The following is a 24691-nucleotide window of genomic DNA, read 5'->3' as shown; positions in this document are numbered from 1 at the left end:
GCGAAATCGAACGCATGATCGATCCTTAACTCACGCGGACTAGACAGTTTCGGCGAGCTTATCGGAAAATCGTGGCACGTGCCGGCGCGATAATTTCGGCGGCACGCCGCAGCTTTGGCGAATGGAACAGAACAGCGATTTCGTCGGGCGCGCCTTCGGCGCCGGGACGAAAGCGTGTCGATCGAAGCGCGCGGAGAGCAGTCGCTACGTGAACGGCGTGCGAAAGTGGGGTTTACCGGGCGGTATTTGAGGACGACGAGATTATTGAATTTATGGGAAAGACGGCGCGGAAGAGCGGGAATTTTCGAGCCGGCGCGGGGGGAGGCGCGCCTATTGCGCGTATTTCGCGACTTTGTGCGTTATACGCGTGCATCGCGCGGCCGCTGCTTATATCCGACCGTATCTTTCCGCCGCGGTGTGTTTGTCGGAGATTTACCGTAAGTATCCGCAATCCCATAAATCACACCCTCCTACGACACCCATTGTCGCGATCGCGACTCGCAGCGATCATCACGATTTACCGTGATGACTGCAGGGTACGGCGATACGTCGGAGGGCGATGGCGAGTTTCGAACGAGCGCGAGGATGATGATTAGCTTATCCCGATTTACTTTTGCAGTTCGTCCCCTCGGACAATTTAGAGGCAATTGTATTGTGCGCGCTGAAGTATATTGGTGCGCTATCGGCGTTTCTCACGACTACGAGCGAATTAAAAGGACCGAGATTATCTTGATTAATGTGATACTAAAGAGCACGCAATTTTTTTTTACTGTTAAGCCGAGATATAGAAGAATCTTTTATATATATATATATATATATATATATATATATATATATATATATATTAAAATATTCTTTCGTCGCGTTTTATCGTCCAATTTAATAATTTATACGTTCGGCTCTCGTAGGTCTGTCGCTCCGATGAATGATTGACGGGATATAAAAGTATTGGCGCGATCTTTCGAACACCTTTTCCCCGAGGGATGCAGTAATGATCAGGCGTTCTCCGTGCGTAGCTCCGATAAAAATAATTCCCATTTCGCTGAGCCTGATCGCACGGCTTTCTAACGACAGGAAGGCAATACACGCCTCGGCCCGTAGTGTACACGTGTGTCACGTACGCTATTACGGCGACGTATCTCGAACAGGAAAGGAGGGTCGGTTACCGACCTTGCCTTATCGCGCAGCTTTGACTCGGCGACTATCGAGAAAGCAGTAAAACTTTATCGCAACGTCAATTTCAACGCGCGGACGTGGACGTATGTACATCGCGCGGCGCGCTTACCAATCACCGTGGAATGCACCCGCGCTTACGCGCCACACGAATCCCATTTCCTTCTTGGTTTCGATTGCCACCAATTTCTATCAATCTCATTAAGAATCTTTCCCGCAAACTTCGGCATTCAGATTTGATAAGTAGAATAAAACAGTTATTTATCATTTGGTAAAACTGTACTTCTAAAACTTTGATTTGTTTTAAAATTTAATTTAATTTATCTTAAAACCTAATCTCTCGTCGACGTTGTCTTATTTATTGCGAAATGTGAGTTGAGAATAAATTATGAGGATTGATTTAATATCGAGAGGATTAGTACGGTGTCTGTTGAAAAATTTATTGAAATGTTGATCAATTACACCGTTTTAAAAAGGTAAATTTTGCGCAAACAGAAATGTTAAAGTCTGAGATAATCTGCAATAGTGATGTTTATGAAAAATATTAAATTTCCTCCCACTCGGAACATTTTGTATAAAACAAAGTAAGAGAGAAGGATTTAAGCGTCTGCCCGTTTTGGAGTCGAGTCAGATGTTCTGAATGCGACTGTGTATAGGTGTGAACGCGATTATCGTTCATAAGATTTGATTTACGTAACGACGAAGGTGTCGAATGTACTTTCAGCGTCTATTGTTGAGGCACCGTAGGACGTACCGCCGATTGTATCTCGTAAGCGCAGTTAAGCAATGACCTATCACGATAGAGGCATTCTCAAAGATCACGTGAAACTCGAAGAAAGAAAAAAAAAAAAAAATCAAGAAAATCGTACGCACGGTCTTCCTCGTAAGTGGAATACTAGTAAGTGGAAACACGATCCATTAACGTAACGTCGCATTTATGAATACGGCCACGATTGCAATATACCATCGCGATCACCTAGGTATACATAATACGATTTTTTTTAAATAACAAATTAAATATTAAATTTTTTAAAATTTTTATTTTATACGGGAATAACGGAGCATTTTTAAAGATTTTTTATATCAATTGAAATATTGAAAAGTTGTCATATCTATTTATAAGTTTTCGTTTCACGCTGCCGTTATATTTTTTATTACCACACGACCTTAGCGTCTTCCGCAGTTTCGCCGAGCTTCGCGAGGCGCAGTTGATACGCATGACGCTACAATTTAAATAACAGGGGGAAACGGGCGGCTTACAGTTTTACGCTAATCTTAACACGAACTCGGGTACCGCTACGAGGCCGCTGCTTCGCGGTGAGCAACGCGTTAACCTTCGCAATAAACGTCTCTATCTGACCGCGACGTTTCGCTCTCGCGGCGCGGCCGATCATCCGCGCGCGTCTCTACGCGCGATCGAGCGTGTACGCGCGCGAGGAGGCTGCGCTCGAAGCCCATCTTTAAAGGTCGTATTGGCGGACGAAACGTAGAGGTTCCGACCGCGTTTATGACCATCGGTAGTACGTCGAGTGAGTAACGTTGCATAAAATATGGTTTAGAGGCCCTTTGAACCCCACACCTCTCGCGACGGCTCGGCAATATCGGCGCGGAGCGTGTACGCACGCATGTCGATTTGCGTATTCACACCTGCGATAAGGAACGACTTGAGAAGCATGTACATACGTGCGTGTGGACGAGGGTACGACCAACGAGGTGCCTATCGATCTTCCTACGCGTTTCCTCGACGGCTATTCCGCGTGTACAACTCGTTCTCCCCCCATCTCTCTCTCTCTCTCTCTCTCTCTCTTCTTCACTCCCCTTCTGGGCTAGAAACCGACGATGTAATGCATTTGAAGATACATCGACGTTTCCTCGCACCGATACATGAAACTTCTGACGTCCTCTCAAACACAATAAATAATATGCGAAGTCCTAAATGTCGTCGTCTTTTTGTTCTCCGCGCGATTACTTTTCCGTACGCTCAAGAATTTGAACGGAGCTCGCGAAAATCGGGTTTCCGATCACGATGAGGTGACGATTCGGCCTTTCGGTAGGCGGATATTTTTTACTTCCGAACGCATTTCGATGTAGGATTGATTTTTATCGAGTAATGAGTGGAATTTAAGACGATGTGTTTATAAGTATATGATACGTGCTAAAGTACACAATATTAATAAATAATAATAATTAGTTTGTTAATTACGGTATAAATGATGGGTTAGGAATAGAAAAAGTCTGTGGAATAGAGATTGGAAGACGCGGACGATGCTCTGCCGCTAATCAACTACGTCGGCCACTCGTAACAACGGGTGCGTGCGTAAAAATCGTCGTAAATTGCGGCACGGGTGCCGCACATCAAGTTTAATCGCCGGCCTCGTTTCTTCGCGGTAAGAAGATAGGCGCGGCTCGACACCGCGAGGATTTTATATTGCAAAATACTCGAATCATTGTGCATCCTGAATTAAATTCTTACTTATACTTTTATGAGCCACGGCGTGCAATACTAATGACGGAAGATAAACATCAACACCGTAGCCGACTCGGTCCAATCTTTTCGATTTTTTATTCGGTATACCTCTCGTGAACGTAGAGACGGCAGATTTCCAGCCGGATTTTTTTTTCTTTCTTCTTTTTTTTATTTTTTATTTTTTTTTTTTGTTATTCGATTTGAAGAGACTGCCAGAGTGACGGGCACTTGACGGGCGAAAGAAAGGTGGCAGTGGCTTTGGGGGCCTCTCGTTAAGATTCCGCGATTCGCTCGCAGTCAGGAGTGAAAACGACGGCATTAGCATACAATCCCCGCGGTTTTCCCATTAGCAATAATTGTTAGTCATACGCGCGCTTTCTTTCTTTTTCGTGCTTCTTTCACGGCTTTCAGTGTCGCTCAAGGACCCCGCTTTATGGCCACCGTAATACTCATCCCGCCTTACCGAGAGAGTCGCCGGCCTTGGTCGGCCGTTTGTATTTCGCATCCTCGAATGCGCCTTCGTGCGCCGCATCCGCGACGAATCGACGGGAGAAAGAGGCACTTTAAAGCATGACCGACACCCACGGCCTCGCGATAGCGCCGCGAAACAGCAACAACAATCCGTTTTGCAAATCCCGCCCGGCAACGAATCGGCTTTACTTAGAGGCGAGATATTAAACAGATAACGCGCACCTTCGACGTGTAGTGCACTCGGCCGGCCGGCGCGCGAACGCGAGACGAGAGGCATCAAGGTAAACGCCGTGATAAGTCGCAGCCGGTCTCGAAAAGCGAGCGGCAACGAGGTATCCGAGATCAATAAAGCTTCATCCTGCTGATGAAACGGCGCGGGTTAATAGAGCGTGAATACTTAAACGAGCAGCGTCGGTTTAAATTGTGCGTGCCTTCGAGTAAGAGACTCGCGAGGTAGAACGTAGCATCCAATATTTAATATCGATGGGAGGTTACGTAAAATGGGGAGAAAAAGACTCGGTACACATCGCCCGAGAAACGCGCTATCTTTTATTCAGAGAAAATGTAAGATAATACCATTCCGCCTCTCGATTTATAGTCGATCGATGACAATTTCTGTGGTCCCACAATTTAACGGCATTTTTTATAAAATGCCTGTATAAAAATATTTCCTCCATGGAGAAACGCGTAATATTTCATGTATTAACTCTCGAATGAAACGCTATCTTGACCATTCCGTTTCTTTTTTTTCGTTCTGGTATCTAATGTACCAATTTTAACGCAATTTTTTTTTCTCAGGCATTAAGGAGAACAAATACATTAAAGATATTAAAGATAAGAAATAATAATAATGAATAAGTAAATTATCGAATAATTGTGACTTTTGAAAATTATCCCTGGGTCATTGTGACCCAGTGTTCCGTCTGAAGGTTAACACTCTCCGTGACGATTCGACGGTTAACACCGAGATGACTTTTATTCCAAAGTCTCGGATACTCTCCTTCGGGAAAGACTTTCTAAGCCGATAAAGGGTTTCCTGCGCTGAAACTGTCTAACGATAAGATTTAGCAGCGGGATTAACGGGCGCAACGAAGCCATTCGTGGGCAACGTGGAAGGTGCAACGTAAGACCTCGCGCGCTGATCGCAGCATCGATTACACGGATCGTAAAACCCTACGAACCATGAGCATGCGCCCCGTAGAGAGGCTACCGGCCTCGCGTTCCCTCGGCGCGCTTCTATTACCCCCTAAAATCTCCCGAGAGCTAATAACGCATCTGACCGGTGGTTAGCAAAGTTACCGGACCCTCTGTAAAACTCGTCGGCCCTCCCGCCCCGATTCCTTCCTCCTTTTTCGCCGCGTGTGTTAACGGTCACGCGAACTCGCGCGACGTGTAAGCGTATTTTTCAATCGGACTTCCATCCGATCGCTTTTTTTTTTTTTTTTTCAACGCTCCGGAGCTGCGCTTCTCGCGAACCGCCGAGGCCCGGCAGGCAATTAGGAAACAGGCGTGAAGACGCGAAACGAATATCAATTTGTCAGGCTGACTCGGCGAGGTGCGTGAGCGAGCCTCGGAAATATTGTTCGCCAAAATGAGAATTTTGCAATCGCTCTTCCAAGCAGCAGCTGCGAGCCGAAATGTGAAAGCGGCCCGGAGTGTCCCGCGTGTTTGTGACGCTTTCGTCACGGGACCAGTGGCGCAACCGTTCGAGCCGAGGCGTGAATCCCGCGTTTTCGCGGATGATTCGCGGGACGATTCGCATGGGCACCGCGCTCTCGCATGCACAGATGCACACGCGGTTGCGCGGTATTGTTTAGAGGTACGGCCGGGGTCGGTACACATGGCCTGCCAACCAGATCGCGGGTCTCTGACCTTACCAGGCGTGTAATCGATGCTGCGATCTCTCGCCGCCGAGGAAGGTCTTCATGCCGCATCTCGCGCCCCCGAGACGGATTTCGTTATGATGTTTGTCGACGCCACCGTCAGAATTTATCGCGCCCGTCTCGCGGAAATGAGAAAACGAACGTCTTCGGAAGCGAGTTTGCCGCACGCAAAAAAAAATAAATAAATAAATAAAAAGAATTAGAGAAAAGTATCTCGGAGCGATAATATTCGGTGATCGCGATCGACGCCGGCTGAATAAAAACGTTGCGTACGCCGCAACGCGGAAACGTGTTAATACCGCGATTTAAGAAGGAAATAAAAGCTGACGAGAATATCGGCCGTTCTTCGAGGCGCGCCTAGGGTCTCTTCGCGGCAACGCTTATGGAGCATTAAACATTCTTTTTCTTAATTAGCTGATTGGACGGTCGTAGCCGCAAGAGAAATCGGCAATAACCCCGAACTATTAATGCAAATGAGAGATTCAGCCGTATTCTTATATTCCCGTCGTTGTTATAATCGTTCTTCCTCATTTTATTACTTTGCCGCGTATATGAATAATACGGAGCGTGATTTCTAACGTTGATGCCGCTTTCGTACGACCTATAGAAATAATGAATCTTCAATAATTTACCGGCATAAATCGATTGCCTGTGACGTCTGATAATAGCGGTTATCCGCTGACGAAGTGGAACTGGCACAATGTGTACGTTATATTGTATTTAAATCTGCGATTTGAATTTAAAGCTTCCGGACATCGTACGATTAAGTATCCGTCTCTCTCCTTCCTTCTCTCTCTTTCTCCGCGGGATTCAATCAAGGCGGAAGCTATCTTTAGCGTATCATTCGACGTATTTCCGCGGGGTCATTACGCCGCACGATCGAACCGGCATTATGAATTCCGTCGTGGAAATCGTAGATTCGCAAATAGCCCAGCGCGATACTGGCCGCGCCAAGGGATCCGCCGCCGCCGTGTTCCCACGGATCCGGCGTGCAATTACGGTGTCGTTAAGCAGGGTAATTTTAAACGTCCAAGTTCAACAGGCGATACGGCACCGAGTAAATCGAGCTTTTCCTTTGCCCTTCGACTCTACAACCGCGGAACTCTCGGCCCGCGTACGCACCCAATTACAACGTCCCGAAACCCACGAATTACGCACTCTTAAATTAAGCCTTTACACTTTACTCTTTATTACAGCCGGTTAAGTCCACCGACGACGCGCCGTATTTACTACCTCGGCCCGGCTACTCCTCGCGATTTCCATGCGCGTTTATTCCCTCGTGAAAGCTCCCCGCTGAAATATGTTTTAAGGACGTCTTTGCCGGGCGCGGAATTGCAATTTTCAATTTAAATGCTTAAACGTTATTATTTGTTGATTTTGCCGCATTTCGACGTGGTGCCTCGAGACAAACTTATAATCAACATTTATTTCGTTTAATTGGAACGGCTCTTGTAAAGCTCTTATTTAAAATTTCCTTCGCTTTCTCCTCTCGTTTACTTCTCTTTCTCTCTGCCATGCTTGGAACCTTGTACCTTGGACGACGACGATATAGGCGTTCGCAAATATCGTGCACGGTGACTGATGTCGCTCATAAAGTCATTACCGCGATCGAGACCCCAGGCCCTTGACACGAGTCAAAAGCCGGCTCTCTCCGTCGTGCATGTTGTTAAATACCGGAGTTGACATCGTTTAACCCGTCTTTCCGCTCTGCCCCCACTCGGTGCCGCGGCTGCTGCTGTTGCTGCTGCTGCTGCTGGCCGACGAGATGAACGATGGACCGACGCACTCGGATCCGTTCGTGTTTCTCAATCGATGGGATTTTTGTAAATAAGACATTATGCAAGATGTATTGTGCCTTGCATAACGCTCGCCCACAAGTTACGAGCGCTAAAAGTGAAATAAAAGAACCTGCCGCCGCTTTTTAATGTCGGGAGAATGGAGTTGTGTAATAGTACAATTTGAAAAGTGCCAGGCCGCGCGAATGAAATTTAATCGCGCCGCGTCGAGGAATCTTGCAGAATTGAAAATTCAAAGTTAATTAAATAATTAAACTCGTATTCTCCTGCGATTTAAAGAACAGTTACGACGCGCAATTATACCTCGTTAACCTCACGCAAAAATTCTCGCATTATCCGAGAATCGACGGTCCACCTGGTCACACGCAGAAGAGAAAGAGAGAGATTTAAAAAGAAAAAAGAAAAGGGACAGGTTTAACCTTTCATAAATTTCATCAACTTTAATTCTCTACGCCCACGGTCCCCGGAATATATTTTTTTAGCTCCGAATCTTCGAACTTAATTATCGGATCGTCGGATCTTCACGCCCACGGATCCTTGGTTTCTCGAGTCGTGCCAGTCTCAAGTACTTTTACACCGGGCAAAGGCGTTTAGTCCAATTACTGTCTTTCGGTGCTCGCGCCGTCCGTCTCTCACGCGCTTCGCTTCGCGTTAACTCGACCGCTTCTCCGCCACGGGTCAACGAACACACCCAAGGGAGACGAGCGACGGCATAAATGCACGGTATTCGAGTAATAAACTCGAGGACGAAAACCATCTTTAAGAGGCCTTGACGGCGGGAAACCACGGACTCCGTCCAGTTCAGCGACGAAGGTCTAACCGGAGGCCAACGTTGGCAGACCGCACCTGTCGCGAACGACGACGATCAACAATTTTCTCTATTAGCTCAGCAGCTTCCACGGTAGAAGCGTTAAACGCAAGCGGCTTTCGAAAACAACCAACGGCAAACACGTGCGTGGCCCGGTTCCCTTCGATCTTCCGCGATAAACGCAACGAGCGGAAAAGTCGAGATACCTTAGTTATCTCAAATTCGACGCGGCTAACAGTACCTCGCGCATAACCACGTAGATTAATCTTATTTTTGTTAAAATATTCTTTTAGAACAATTAAAAAAAAAAAAAAAAAAGAGGAACCGTTATCAGATGAAAAGTTACGATCCGGAATCTTGTTTAAATTTCTTCTATCGCGTTTGAAACTATATAAGTACGCATTTATTAGCGGGCGAGGCAAACGCTAGAAACCGAAAACGCAGTAACGGAGTCGCGGTCGGCCAGCCGGTAGACAAGTAAGCGGGCAGGAAGGTCTTGTTTTCAGGCGGGCACACCGAGGCTGCCCCCTGAACCGGATCGCAGCATTAACCTCCAGCAGCGTTCTGTATCGCTCCTCGTATCCATCTCCCCGCCTCCGCCGCGATCGTGCTCTCTCTTTAGCCCGAGCGAGCAGCATCGTTCGCCGTCTTCGCCGCGTGTCCGCTCACAACGCTCTAGCTGTACTCAGCGTTTCTCACAGATTCATTGGCAACGGCGACGTTCATTGCTCGCGAGATTTAGACCACGTCGAGCGCTTATTTATAAGACCGTACAGACAAATCGACACAAATTTGCCAACTGACCGCTGATCCGTCAGTCTCAAGTTGTCTAGTTCGAACAATAGTTATATTTATTAAAAAAAAAACAAAAAAAAAACCGATGCAAGAATTTTAAGCAACGTGAACGATGAAATTAATTTTAAAAATGCTATTTTTTAGCGATAAGCCGACGCGCGAGGGCGTCTACCTGCGATTAAGCCATTACAGTAGATTAAAATCGAGGAAATTATTCTTTATCTTCGCCGTAACGAGTACAGATTAATAATGAACGCTAGACGATGGTCCTTTAGAATATTAATACCAGGCGGTCTCCATTTTTAATCCCTGATTACTGTACAACTTCCTCCATTTTTCGTGGCGTTTTCTTCCCAGCGACAGAATGTTAAGTCGCCGGCATACAAGCGACTATCATCATCAATCAGTCAATTTCCCAGGATGTCGGATAATTTATGTTAAGTGAGCCTCTCGGAGAGCGCCTCTGGTCTTACGCGATTTCGCTCGCGGGCCGAAACGGAGAACGTCGCAATTTTAATTCGTGACGAGGGGGGAGGAAGGAGGAAGAAGGGAGGAGGAAGAGAGCGATCTCTGTCGCTCGTGTTTCGCGAAAAGCGTATCGCTGCGGGCTCGCCGTGTAGCGTGTCGCTTGCTCGCACGCGGGCAAATTACCGCCGGCCGGCTGCTAACAAGATTGTACGAGGTGGGACGATACGCTTAAAACGTTATTACGCCCGCGACACGAAAGTACGCTATAGATTACGAGATTTCGTGGAAATGGCCGGCCCGCGCCACTAGATCGTATTAATTAAACGTTCCTACGACGAGAGATACGGGCAAGAATTATAGTTCAGTCAAGGGGAGGGGGCGAGAGAGGATCGACCAGCGGAAGGCGGGGGCCGACTGGTTAACCGTGCATTAATCTGGAAAGCAAATCTAACCTGCCGCGGCTGTTTGCTTAGGAGAGATTTGGCAAGGGCCTACCTACGAGGCACCCCCCGCGTGTGTAGCGAGTACCATTCGACCCTGTGTGAAAGTTTGAGCGCCGTTACTGACCCCTCGGTCGGCCCTTCACGTCGGAACACCCCGCAAATCATTTAGATCTCAGAGAGCGGGGGATCGAGCCGCTTTTCCCCTTTCGCTCGACGCCGCTCTCACAATTATCGATATTTGCGCGTAATCAAACAGAGTGGCGAGCAGCGGTTCGTCTTACTTATATCAAGAAAAAGCTATCCGCATCCTGTCACCGTGAAGGATCGTTCACGCTTTGTCGGGCGGTGATACGATAATTACACGCGATCGAAAGCGAATTGATAAACTGGCTGCTGAGAATCCGCCGCCTTTCGTTAACATTACTGGTCAGTGTATGTTGTATGTAATACTCCGATGGATATGCGGTATTCCATCGTGTAAATTGTTAAAAGTACATAAATCTGCTTATTTGATTTGCGCATATTTACCTCACCGCGCTTACTTAGTTTCTTCCTAATTCGATTTAATTTAAAGAAATATTTGAATTCTTTCCACATCGTCTGGAATCAGATCGCGTAAGTTCTATGATAAAGCTCAGTCGCGGCGCGAGAATAGATCCGCGCGATCTTCTTACTTGTGTTAATTACGAAATGTTAATCGCGTTAGAGTTAACAGTACGCGGCGCCGGTTTATCGACACGTGCGTAGGCCGCGCGTGAACGTGTGTACCCACATATGTATCGTGCGGGTTATTAGTCACCCTTTTGCCCGGGCAATTATGGCACTTGGTCATAATCCCGTAACGCTCCGGACTAGGACTGGGTCGCCCGTTAATTAGACGTTTTCTTTCTCCGCCTTGTCCCCTCTTCGGGAGAAAGGGAGACCGCGCGTAACACCACTACTATCGCGCGGACGGGTCTCTGCTAATCGAATCCCTGCTAATTACCGGACGCGCTTGTAAAAGGCCGCCGCTTCGAAACCTCGGACATCGAAACCCGCTCTTGCGACTTCGAAGCAAAACGCGACGTCCGCCCGTTGTCCGACAGAACGCTCGTGATTCGTGATAATTCTTTCACAAGGGAAGTCTACGACCCGAATTTATGACATCCTAGACTCGTTTTATTGTAGTTTTCGTGTCCCGTTACCCGGCACCCGAGGCAATCCGCGGTTCGAGACGTCCAGGACTTGGGAAACTGACTCGCCTCTCGTCGTCTCTTTCACGACGTTCCGCGCGCCGACCGCTCGACGTTTGTTGATAAAACGTGACGCCCGCGGTACGAAGCGCCTTATATTCCGCGGGAGCGCGAACTTGGCGGTTTTTCACTTGCCGTTTTACAGCCCGCTTTTTACGGCCTCACCGCCGCATTCGCTTACAAATGGAAGGACGCAGAATGCAAATCGAAAGGATACGCGGAGGAAACGAACTCTCCGAGTCTCGATCCGAGAAATACTTTGCTCTTCGAATATTGAAACAGACATATTTTCCGTTAGATTATCTCGTCCCGCCGAGAAGCGAAGACAAACATAAATATTCGCTAATCGATTGCTCGTTCGTTCGCTATTCCAACTGGATAAAAATTAATTACTCTGAAGAAATGACGTCCTAATTAAAAGCATCGTTTTCTATCAGTATATCGCGTATACGAAACTGATTGAAAGAGAGTCGATCGTAACGTAAGACGTGTTTTTTTTTCGATATCGCAATCAGGCTAATTAGCGATCGACGCGAGGATTGTAGATCACGTGGAGCTCCGATCGGGGGGGAAAAAACATCGAGGCTCCATCTCTCGTGGAAGCGACGAGCGGCTCCGCGATTCCGACACCATCGGGAGAAGGACGCAATGAGAGAATCGCGAAAAGACGTCTCGCGCATAAGGGAGAACGCGACCCGTAATAGCCATTACGGAATGGATGGAAGGGCGCAAGAAGTAGAAATAAGGAAACGAGTAAATTGAGCAATTCCAGGGGATACTCCCCCGGGCGCGTATGCGCGGCGCGCGTGATTGGTCAATATTCATACTTTTATCCCTTTTTTACTACTTATTTCCTCGTGTCCCGTAATAGAGCGTAACAGCTTAATGCGCTATAAATGAAAGCGGCTGGCCGCGCGTCGATCGTCGATCACCGGTGCGGCGCGGCGCGGCGCTGGACCGGCTCGAGACCGCGCTCGTCAACGAGTCACGCCGCAAACGATAAGCCGATTTTAGCGGGGACACGCGACCGGATACGCAGCATCCGCGCGCTGGACGAAGAGCGACTCGCAAACAACGTGCATCGCGTTTCCGCGAGAATGCCCCGAGGTATAGTTTCATAATTTTTTTTTTTTTTTTTAATAATTTTCATCGATTTAATTATTTACACCGTTGTAATAGTCAATGTTTGTGATTAGAGATAATAAATCGTAATCGAGAAGAAATTTTTCTCCCTGCGTACGTTCGGCACGATCGAAGAATGGGACTTTTATTCGAGCGTGAGAGCGATCCTAATTGCAAATTCACGATCTCGAGCGACCGAAGAATGTATACGTTCTCGTCTACCGCAAACTGATTGGCGAAACCTGCGTCTGCCGAGGATTTGCAGATACTTGCCGCTCTCAATCGCGCCGGGACGGGCACGGCGGATAATGCGATGCAGACGGAAGGTAGACACTTACCGGGAATTACGAACTCCTATAGAGACGACGGGACAGCGCGAGGGTAATTAAATGGATACGCCGATCGGAGCTCCATTAACGGGAGAGCGTTAATTAACCGCGCTAGTGGTCGAAGTTTCTTGCCGTCAACGGAGCGAAGCGGAGTTACGCGGCCGCGGTGATATTCGTAACTGGAGTTAAACGGCCTGGCGGCAAGGAATAAGCTGAAGTTCATTAAACTTTTTGACGCGAGCTGCACACGCGGGATCGCTCGCGGAAGTTTCGCGAAGGAGGAAAACTTCAAAGACAAACTCCCGCTCTCCTCTTATCACAATAAAAGTAACCGCCTTGACGATCTCAAAGTAAGAAAATTTATCGTATTTTAAAGCAAGAAGATAAAACTGGTTTTTTTTTTTTTTTTTTTTTTTTTAAATGAGTCTCGCAGTTTTTTTTTTCTATTCTGTACCAATCGTCGGCCACAATCGCGTTCTGTCTTATGGGACACGGGAAGCAAATTCTTTTCCATGCCACTTTCGATTTATTCCTCGTTGCGCCGTCGGGCCCCCGGCTTCTCCTCCGGTTTGGGTTCATCGTTCAGCTCGGCGGTTCGAGCAAACCGGAGGTCGATCGAGGGGACGAACTCGCGTCGTCGCAGGCGTGGGAGAGAAGGGGCCAGCGATCGGATGCCCGTGATCGTTCGCCGAGAAGAAGACGGCGACAACGCGAGAGCCCGCAGGATAGAGAAAGAGAAAGAGACGAGTCGCAGGATAAATTCGCACCTCGCGTCACCGTCTGACCTCGTGCCGCGGGGCAAACGTCTGCGCGCTCGGTGCAATGCCACGCCGGCCGGCAGCGCAAATAACCTGCAATTGTATCGCGAGCACAACAGACGTTTTTGCGTCGATCGCGCAAAGCCCGAAAAATTGCAGACGATCGCGCGCGCTTTACGTAACTTTTATCTGGAAGTGATAAACTTTTTTACAAACTTTCTTAAAAATATTAGATTATTGAATAGCAGAATAGATCCGTGAATTTTTATAATGTAATAAAAAAATATATAAGGAATATATTTATTTTTTATTAAACCGGCTGAATATATATTTCTTCTTCGAAAATGCAAATGCCGGGCGGACGGTGCGTCAACCGGACTGGAGAGCGTTTCATTAAACATTCACGCCGACTTTTCTCTTATGGAATAAAGACCCAATGCTGAAAGGGTTAAAGACACTTCTTTGTATATTCAGAAGGAAATTGGCGTCGCGCGAGATAAGAAATTCCTAAAGAAAACATGCGGTCTTAACTTTCGCGTCGGATCGCGACGCCTTTCTCGCGGCGGTTCACCGACCGCGTCGAACGTTGTTTATCCGATTAATCACGCGCAACGGTGACACCGTTTTTCCTCTTTGTTCCTAAACCGCGGATTCGCGTCACTGATTAAACAAGAAAATCGGAGGCACCGGCGGTTACTCACGGGCGGCACCTCGGCCGCGAAGGAAGGCGCGTAGCCCACACGATTGAAATCGAGGTCGGGATGAGACGAATCGTAAAATAAAACGCATAATGAATAAGGAATAAAAGAATAACGCGCCGAGATGTAATAAAAGTTAACGGCCGACATTAACGAATTAACTAACGGCATTAAAATACAGCACTAGTCCGTAATAAGGTAACGACTACAAGAAATCTCGTGTTTCACGCTTTACGAGAGTTTAATAATGAGAGAAGATAATAATATACAACGAGATAAATTATATAGTAAACGATATAATATAAAAGTAAATTATGCTGGCCGCGAGTGTCGCATATCGGGTATTTTCGCATTTTTTAAGTTTTTTTTTTTTTTTTTTTTTTTACCCCAGGGTCGAAATCGTTTAAGATCTCGAGGCTTCAAATTTTTATTTATATATATCTCCACCTTGTCCTCCATATTTTAATATATCTCGTCTGTGACTGACGTTTTTAACGCGACGGCGATTCGCATTCTCTCAAGGTGCGCGTGCATCTAGGTCGATGCGATCTTGAGTCGAGAATCGGAGTCGTTGATATCGAAATAGAGACGTTTGCGTTAGCGAGTGACGAGATCTGATTTTTTAAACGCCGGAGATCGTTTGCGGGACAGTCTTGGACTCGGCAATTTTACGGAGCTCCTGATACATCTCGGGTATGCATACGCATACACTTAAACGTTAAGCATGCGCTCATTAACACGGGCTCTTGTAAATTATAATGTAATTAACTTTTCAGGAAGGGGAGGGAGAGAAACGAAAGCCAGACGAAACCTAGTTTGGGAATAAAAATAGAAACTGAATATTCATGCGCGGCGCGCCGGGATGGGAAGAAAGTTAAAGTTCATATTTCTTAATTTAAAAGAGGCAGTTATGCGTCAACGTGTTCTGAAATGCAAATTTCTCGGCCTGCAATAACGTCTTACGACTGATCATCGGCGTATAGAGCGCATTTAGCGGTGACGCGACGCCACTCGCAGCGAGATCGCAAACAGCTTCAGCTCGCATGTCGCATTGGCTGATGCAGGATAAACAATTTGAATGCGAGCATCGGACAGTTATGGGCGCACTTGAAAAAGAAAAAAAAAAGAGAAAAAAAAAAAAAGAAAAAATACAGGAGAAGACCGATCCTCGTTTCACAATAAGGATAAAATTTGCATTGCCACGTCTTAATTGGGCGAGACCGAAACAGCCATTAATATAATTCTGCGTGAGCTCAGGTAGTTTTAGGAATTTATTAGACGGGCTAATTAAATGGTAAATTTCATCTCGTTTCTGCGGATTGATGACGCGATATTCCGGGAGGATGCGGCTCGAAATGAGACCGATATTAATGCGAATCGACGAAGAGAATTTGTTCGGAAGGTCGACATCTTCGAAACGGCGAGAGTTAGCGGCAGTTAACTTTTTCTTCGTGTCCGCATACGCGTAATAAAGTCACTCAATTATTGCGCCGATCATATCGCGGGCTCTTCGGCGGCGGCTAATTTTCTCTGCGACGCCGCGACCGACTTATGCTGATTTTATGCGGGCGACCTCGCACGATCCTTCCGCGCCGGCCTGAATGAAAGTGATCGACGAGGTAAGGAGGAGAATATTCACGATAATCGCGCGGGCGAGAGTGTCGCGCGTAAATGCGCCGCGTGTTCGGTCGTGGAACTCGCCTTCGCTCATCGTGACTCATATTCTCGGCCGAACGCGCGCTCGGCGTCGACGACCGCTGCCAGAGCGCGAGTTTGTCAACAAGTCCGGAATGTTTTCAGTCACCGGTAAAATTTGTGACAGAAAAATCCATACGGGAAGAAAAATATAAATTTTAATATTTTTATTTGTTAATCGTAGTAAGAGTTATAGCTGTTGTCGTTATTATTATGTTACAATTATTCGTATAGAATATATAAAATTACAATTACAGCTATAAACATTTTTCTTCCAGCCCGTGATTTTGAAAAAGCGCGTATCGCTAGAGAAAGTTCGATCCGGCCTCCCTCGTATCCACAGAGGTTTCAACAACGCAATCGGGCGCTCTTAACTAAATTATAATTATTTCCAGTCGCGTAACTTCTTCGATAACTCGATAGAAGCTCGCTTGTACGCGACTTATCTTATCAATTAGCGGGAATAAAAAAAATATATATTTATGACGTATTTACTTTTTCGTTACGTAACGATCATTGTGCCGAGGAGATTAATACATCGCTAGCCAGGAAAATTTAATTAATACAAAACTTCTTATTGCGGAGTCTAGTGGTTTAGGGGCCTTACTTGCTCCAGTTTTTATTTATTTTAATGAGAATCTCGCCGATACTTTTCCACGCGATGTGCGCCTCGGGCATCGAACTGCACCTTTAAATTGCGGGTGAACGAATTACGAGAGTGCGATAACGAAGTTTATCGACCCGCGGGCCACGACGGCGACGAATGAAGCGTCGCGCTCGCCAGAGGCACTCCGACGACGATCGAAAGTGCAGGCCTCTGAGAGAAGATGACTCACGCGAGTTAGCTGAAGCTGTTTGCACAAACGGCAGACCTGCTAACTACCGATGCGACGACCTCCGGCGGATTGGAGCCGTTCTCACCGCCGGCCGATGCTGCAACGACGGCGCGGAATCAGGGTCGACGCGGCCGTAACGAGTGCGACCACCGCGTTGACCGCACCGACCAAGAAATCGCGCCGGAGGATCTCGAGAATCGCGCTCGGCGCGGAGCTGATAGGCAAGTTTCGGGTTGATTGCGAGGAGACTGGCTCCGGGATCTCCGGACCCTTCCCCGAGTCCTTGAAACTCTCCGCGTATCGAGTCCACTAAGCGACTCCAAAACTTTTTAAAGACGTCGGACAGCCGCGCACGTGCGAAGACGAGGGTTTGAATCCGTTTGCTCGCCGCGCGGTAAAATCCGCCGATCTAGTAGTTTTATCTAAATTTTAAGTTAAGGACTTTTTGGAATTTTTAAAATAAATCGCTTATTTTTAATTTGCTTCTCGTATTTGAGATAAACGTCGAGAGTAATTACTTAGTGCGTTAAGAATCCTCGAGGTAAATAGCTTGTAAATATTAGGATGCTGGGAGGCGCTTGACTCGCGTTCTTAGAGCCACAAATTTCCGGTTTCCCACCGCGTCGCGCAATAATCGAGAACGAGCCTTATCTCGAAGGCCGCGGCGAAGTTAATGCGTATCGAGTGTATCGTTCGATGCGCACCGAGCGGAGACCGCTCATGAACTCTAGCCTTGTGTCCGAAGGGCAAGGCCACCGTCCGGCATCTACGCTACAGAGTGCCTTCGCCATCTCGCCGTCGCGATCCCTACCGCGGCCGACCTACTGCAGTTGGTTCGTTACCGCCCAGAAAAACCTGCACCGACCAGTTCTTGTCGATTTGTGGGCAAACACTGAAACGCTAAGGTCGTGCGAACCTGCCTCGCCGGCCAGCCGGCGATCCGCTCCTCGACCGGTCGGCTCTACCGAGATCCGCTCTCTTCTCGCGCGCGCGTCTGCCTCCCTCGGAGCCTCTTAAAACCCGGGCATCTGTCGGCGACCCTTTAAAATCCGTTTGACTCCGCCGTACGAAGAAGAAAAAAAGAAGAAAAAAAAAACGAAAAAAAAAAAAAGAGAACGAGCCGGAAAGAAATCTAGCGGAGTTAACTCCACGAGTCGCTTCCCATTTACATCAAAACTTCGATAATTCTCACTTTTGACGTCACTATGTTTTTTTTCTTTTTTTTTTTTATTGTTCACTAAACGGTGAAGATAGAATGATGTCATAAATAAAGGATTATCTTAATTTTGGTATATAAAGAAGCAGTTGATTTTACAGATCGATTCGTTATACATGTATCTTGAAAAGTTTTTCGAAAATAATGTATTAAGTTTATAATAAAAATATTTAAGCATTTAAATTGTATTTTAATTATATAATTTTTTTCCGGGATTTTGGTGTTGCTCCGTTTTGTTCATTAACGTCCGCGTTCTTGATAAACCTTGATAATAATGTACAGTAGCTAACACCGAGAACTTTTGCGCGACTGGTTTTAATACGTTTGCTACACTTTACTGAATAGAATACTAAAAGCGCTCGTGTACAAAGTCGGGTGTCGCACCGGCTGTATTAACATTTTCCGAGGCGGTGCGGGGTCGGCGCGAGGCCGCCGGCGCAACATTAATTAACGCTAAATTGTTTTGTCGTCCGTCTACTTAATGGGGCGGTGTCAATGGACCTTCCGAGAAGCGTGGCATCAGTCACCTCGTGCCGTTAAAGTCTCTCGCGCTCAACACGGGAGGCTTATTTCACTATTAAGACAAGCTTGTCACAGCGACCGTCACGAAATACAATAACGCACGAGATATACGCATTATTTGTCGCCGGACGATTAAACGGACGACAAGCTTACAATTTCTTGGAAAGAGCCGAGATCCACGAATCGGAAAATAAAAATTCTGGTGTACGTCCCGGCATGATCGACGGCGCTCTGTAATTTTCGTTTGCTTTTATCACGCTATTTTGATTCACAGTCCACTTCGCGATTTGCATATAAATAGAATTGAAAGAAACCGAGAGCGGGAGAGCGCACCACACGGGTTTCGATCTGCGAGATCATTGTCCTTGCGCGCGCGGCGTAGGAGCGAGCTGGACTAGTGGATCTGCGAATCAATTGATTTATAGACCTGGCGATCTACCGGTCTACAAACGCGGGGATCTGATAACCCACGGATTTAACGACCTGCAAATATATGGGATCTGTAGATCGAGCGAGATAAGAGTCGCACAGAACGAGCTATTAATATACAATTACACGAAGCAATTCGCACCCTCGTTTATGCCTTTTAAATAAAAGCGCGAGCGTTAGAAAGAAAAATCTCTAAAATACACGGTGTCTAAGAAATTCGCAAACAAATCTCGCTGGACAAGTCGGTCGAGCTAAAGCGCTTATTACACGCCGGTGATTTTCCTATCGTCGCGCATTTCGTGTTCTTTCGTCGCGTACAAAACTATACACGCGGCCGTCTACCGCGACGAAGAGACGCTTTCTTTTTCGCGCCACGTCAACTTCGGCGATCCGAAAATTCTCGGTACCAGCTCGACCATAAATCCGGCCTGTGTCGTCGGGATTCTCGCGGGAATTAGTAGCGGCGTTTCCGCGGCGCTCGACTTCCAAGCAGGCTGCCGCGCGAGCAAACGAGCGAGCGGCGCGATGACATACGAGCACGTATGGGTCGCATGAGCCGCGATACGCCGTTGATTAATCGTAGGTACGATCATTAGCGGCCCATTGGGGGATACCTGGGACGACGGCCTTACACGACGGTCGCAACGGTCCTTCTCCTCCACCTTCTTCCCCCCCTCGCCCTTCCTCCCGGCGCGCCGGTGGCCGGATTAATTACGGAATATCATAAATCAGGTCCACTCGCCGCGGCACCGATCGGATTCCGGTGCCGATCGAAATTATTCGATTAGGCCGTGCCCCACGACGGACACGTCGTCATAGTCGCGTTAACGATATCCAATCTCCGCACGTGGCTCGTCGACGTGTTGGCCGGTCGCTTTACACGACGGCGTTGATTAACGTTATAAATCACGTTATCGCGGCAAGCACGATCTAAAAGACGGTTTAGAATTCGGAATTAGGTGACTCTACATAAGTAATAGAAGTGTCTCAACGAGGCGTTAGCTCGGCGTCGTTAATCTTCCGCGATTTATCAAGAGTGAACTGAGATTTGTACAAAATGTATTTCAAATGGCAGCCCTGTCCTCCCTTTCCTCCCACCTTCCCACACCCCTTTTTCGGAACGATGATATTTAGGTACGGTGAATAACGTGAAATCAATATAGCGGAAAGTGTCGAAACGAACGTCATAAGTTACATGGGTATCGCTTACCGCGGCCGGTGCCGGCTCTCAATCTCTGACGCGAGTCGCTTCGTGCGCGAACGCGACTTCGAGACAGCGTCACACACGATGTTCTCGTGAAAGAATGACTCGAACCATTAAAGTCCTTAAGAGACTCTCTCGGTCTTATCTCGTTTTGAGAACGTCGCTGGTGCAGTCTGCGTTAAGAAAGATGTCACACGTATAACGCATACGCGCACGTTCGACGATGTCATATTAAAAAAAAAATACAGTCACACTTGGTCTCGGTTACAATTTTGACATTTTCAACGAACAAATGTAGCTGGCCCGACCATCCTCACGATCGCAATGATCGAGGTGGCTATATTTATTGCTAAAAATATTAGAAAGTTATAGTTGAGGTTGAAACTAACTGAATTTTTCTGTCAGTGAAACGCGTGGCGGATCTTTCGCCTCTGCTTATCGGTGAAAATCAATGGCGCGACACCGATCACGTCGGTGCTAAGCGTACGTTGCCGGGCGCTCTTGCGTCAGCGGGCGCGATCGAGTTGTCGAACTGGGTCGAGTAGAAGTAAAGCGGTGGCCGGCCACCTAGAACGGACCCCGCGTCTCTTCCTCTTTCGCTATATTTTCATAATTTATCGCCCGACATCGTTCGGCGCGGCGCAACTCGCTTATCGACTGTCTTAATTCGTTAAAAAAAATGTCCTGAATATAGGTATACGTAGCGGTTGACCGGCATCGACGATAGACTTGACGTTAGAAATTTTATAAACCCTAAAGCGGCCACTCTATTTCTTTTTAAATATAAATTTTAAAGCACTTTTTTTAACGACACGCCGCACGTTAAGGAAGAAGAATACGATCTCGGGACATTTGGAATGAAAGAAGGTTCCAAGAAATTGCGACATTTAAAATTCGTGTTCCGAGTTATCGTAACCCAGTGGTACATTTGTGGACAGGATTGTTATTTATTGAGACGATACGTTAAGGTCGGGAATCAATTTTTAATTTCTCGACTCACCAACTTTAATGAGTATTGCTCTCAGAGGCCGTACAACTTTCTGATGGAGCAGCTTAACGGCCGCGGCTCTCTCATAAAAATCGATATATCTTTCGAGCGCTTCCGCGGCCGACGAGCGGGAAAAGAATGAGAAAGGCCATAAATTCGTGCGTATAGACCCGCGCACGCGAGTTCGGAGGTAAGCGAGTACATAGATGAAACTCGGATCGACGTCCAGCGTCATGATGGCAAGCGCTCGGCACCCCGTTGAAACGGGCACTTAAATCGTCATAACTCCTCGGTTCCCAGAAGGCGCGTTTATTTTCTTGGCGCGGAGGTCTATAAATATTTTCCGGATATCTCCTTTCTCGAGTAAGTTACCCTCGGCGCGGTTTAACGCCGAAGGCCTAGCCAATAAATATACATTTGCCCAAATGCAAAGGCATCTATCATTGTCCACGCACGGCGCTCTTATCTCGGCTTATGGGTCGTCTCCCCGCCGGTTGTCGCGGCCCCCCTTTATATCCCCGTGCATTGAAATCTATCCCGCGACGTTGCTCTCGATTTAAAGAATCTCTCATTTTTAAACAGCTGCTAAGTGAGACTCGTTAGCGCCTCAGCCGAAGGCGTAGGAATGTTATTTCGTTTGCTCGAATTTCCGGCTCGCGCGAAACGTCCGTCGGCTCGAGTTTCATCAGAAATGGTAAAGCGACACCCTGTGCAATGTGCTGTCAAACTCTCGGTCGCGACGTGGTCGTGCTCGTATACACGGGTTATCCGCGCGGCGTTGATGAAATAGGTGCCGACGTAGGATGTGGAGTAACGTCGAGTTCTTATCCGGCACGTCATGTAAAATAGAGAGCCGGCACATATGGCCGTCACTCGCCGATTCCTCGGCTCTTCGGGGCCCGCGTCACGCGATTATCGACAACAATGTGTCCCTTATTCGAGCGGCTCGTATCTCCGGCTTACCGGGGACTCGCGTATTCACCGGGGTCACTGGCATAGGCCAATATTTGAGGGATTTCACGCGAGTGTGAGAACCCCGTTTTAAATGGGAACAGAGAGCGCCTCTGTTTTCACCGGCGCCGATCACGTTCGACGAAAATGACGAAATGGCCGGCGGGACAGCTGTAAAAAGGGCGAGCAGCCAGCGAGAAGGGAAACAACAAAGTCGTTTGACTTGGAGCGCGTCGTGAAACAAGAATAAATCGCGCGATCTCGGGAATAACTCGCGCCACTTGTTGATGACGTCTGCGAACCCGCCGTTAAGATATTTTTAATGTCTGCCTTCTCCGAGAATTGTGTCGCCGCTCGATGGAAATATTGTAGCCGGAGAGATATATTAGATATAAATATGTTAGAACGTCTGACTAATCTGCAGCTCGATCTCCCGAACTCGCTCGTCGCGCTCGAGATGACACTCGTATTTTGCGAATCGGAAATTATTTCACATTAATCAAATAATTTCCGATTCGTAGAGTATAAATTATTTTGTTTTATTCAATCGAAACATTAAGGTGTATATTATTTAAAATATAATTAATAAACTAATTATTTTTGGTTTAAAAAGAGGTCTGCTTTTTTTTTTCGAAAAGAAAAAAAAATCTAAGGTATAAAGTACACCTCACGCGACTTCTGAAGGGTTAAAGAATCCCGGGGTTCTCGTTGGAAATAAGCGTGGACCATCAGACAAAGATACACTCGCGCGACTAAAATTATCCGCCAAACAATAATCAACCGACGTCAATCAGTGCCGGCCCCGTTCTTCAATCGATACTCGTCAAGCGAAGAAAAAAGATCTACGAAGCGCGCCCGGCAATGCAATAAAAGCGGGAACGAGTTTATTTTCAAAACGCGATCGATCGCGCCCGCGCCCGACGGACGAGGCGATTCCCTTTGAAGTATCGGGAGTGAGAGCAGCTCCGTTCTAATTATCTAAACACGGACGTTGTGGCGAAAGTCTGCGTTTAATCAGAGATTACACATCGCGGGCCGCGTTCTATCGCGTTCATTCTGTCGGTCATATTCGCGCGCTCGCTCAAGAAGAAATGAGAAGAATCTGCGATACGATCCATTGCACGTACTATTGACTTAATCACCTGATTTTCGCGCAAAGCTTAAATGCGCGACTAACACCTCGCTCTTCGCCTGCAGAAACGATTGCTCTACTTTTAAGGGAAAGAAAAAAAAAAAAATCCTTCCTCCTCTCCCCCCCCGTGACAGGAAAGATTTACGGCTCCCAGCGTCTGATAAATCGAGAAATGAGATTAAACAAATACTCCTTTTCATTTGTGCTTTCGTAACGGCGGCGTAACGCCGGAGCTCCTTGTGAAAGTCGCCGGTTTTTGCCTCGGACTACCGTAACCGCGTTGCGTCGCGGGCACGACTGTTTTCATACGTGTTCTGCAAAATATCGACTCTGCGAAGAATCAACTCGAGTAAGACCGAGGAGCGTTTACTCCGCGTTATGCACGCAGACCTGTCTCGCGTGCTCACCCTTGTCTCGCATTCCCCGTCTAGCATCTCGGCGGCCACGGAAATAGTTGCGCAGTCGATATATCACCTTTTAACAGTGCCCGTCTATAGACGGTCTATAATAAAACGCGGGTTACGCCGACGTGGCGGCTGAATCCTAAAAAAGAAAAGACGCGAGATTGCGAGATCTTCGACATAAATCGACGGGTGACTCGTTCGTCGCTGCACTGCGATTTAAAATAAAAAATTACGTCTCAACTGTAATTAGTATTTCCTGCAGCCAAAAATTGGCTCATCTGTCTCCGTTAACGATAAACAAGTAATTATATTTATATTCGCTTTATCATGAAATTAAAACTAAACCAAAAGCAACTAGATTTTTCTCTCAATGCGCTGTTTGAGAGCTTCGAGTTCTTTCGAGCGACGCCTATTATTAATTATCCGCTGACGAGTCTTTCCGGGATACCCCGGTGGCCTTCCACCTTAAGCTCGCGTCGTTGCCGACAGTCACGTCGGATTTCCCAGCGACCAGATCCCGCTCATACTCGTTAATTAATTCCCGGATCGCAATCAAAGAACCCTCTCGTCGTCATCTCCCCGCGGTCGGTAGCCGTTCCCGACTTCCGCCAGTCAACCCTTATCCGTCAGTGACGTGCGACAACGGGCGGTCGTCTTCCCTTTGAAATGCCGCGACGGGCGAACGCGCGTTGAAATTATTTGCCAAATATTTGCCGTTAAAACATCGACGGCTCGTTCGCCTTCGGGCTCGGCCACGCGTGAACCTCGCACACTCGCCAACACTTGTATCGCGGTACGTACACGATCTTAATACATATTTCATGATTTGATAAATCGCCGCGCGCCGCCTTGAATATGAATAAGACTAGTC

Source organism: Cardiocondyla obscurior, linkage group LG12, assembly GCF_019399895.1.
Source record: "Cardiocondyla obscurior isolate alpha-2009 linkage group LG12, Cobs3.1, whole genome shotgun sequence".
NCBI lineage: Eukaryota > Metazoa > Arthropoda > Insecta > Hymenoptera > Formicidae > Cardiocondyla > Cardiocondyla obscurior.
The sequence above is the reverse complement of the archived record's forward strand: the minus strand, read 5'-3'. Positions refer to the sequence as shown.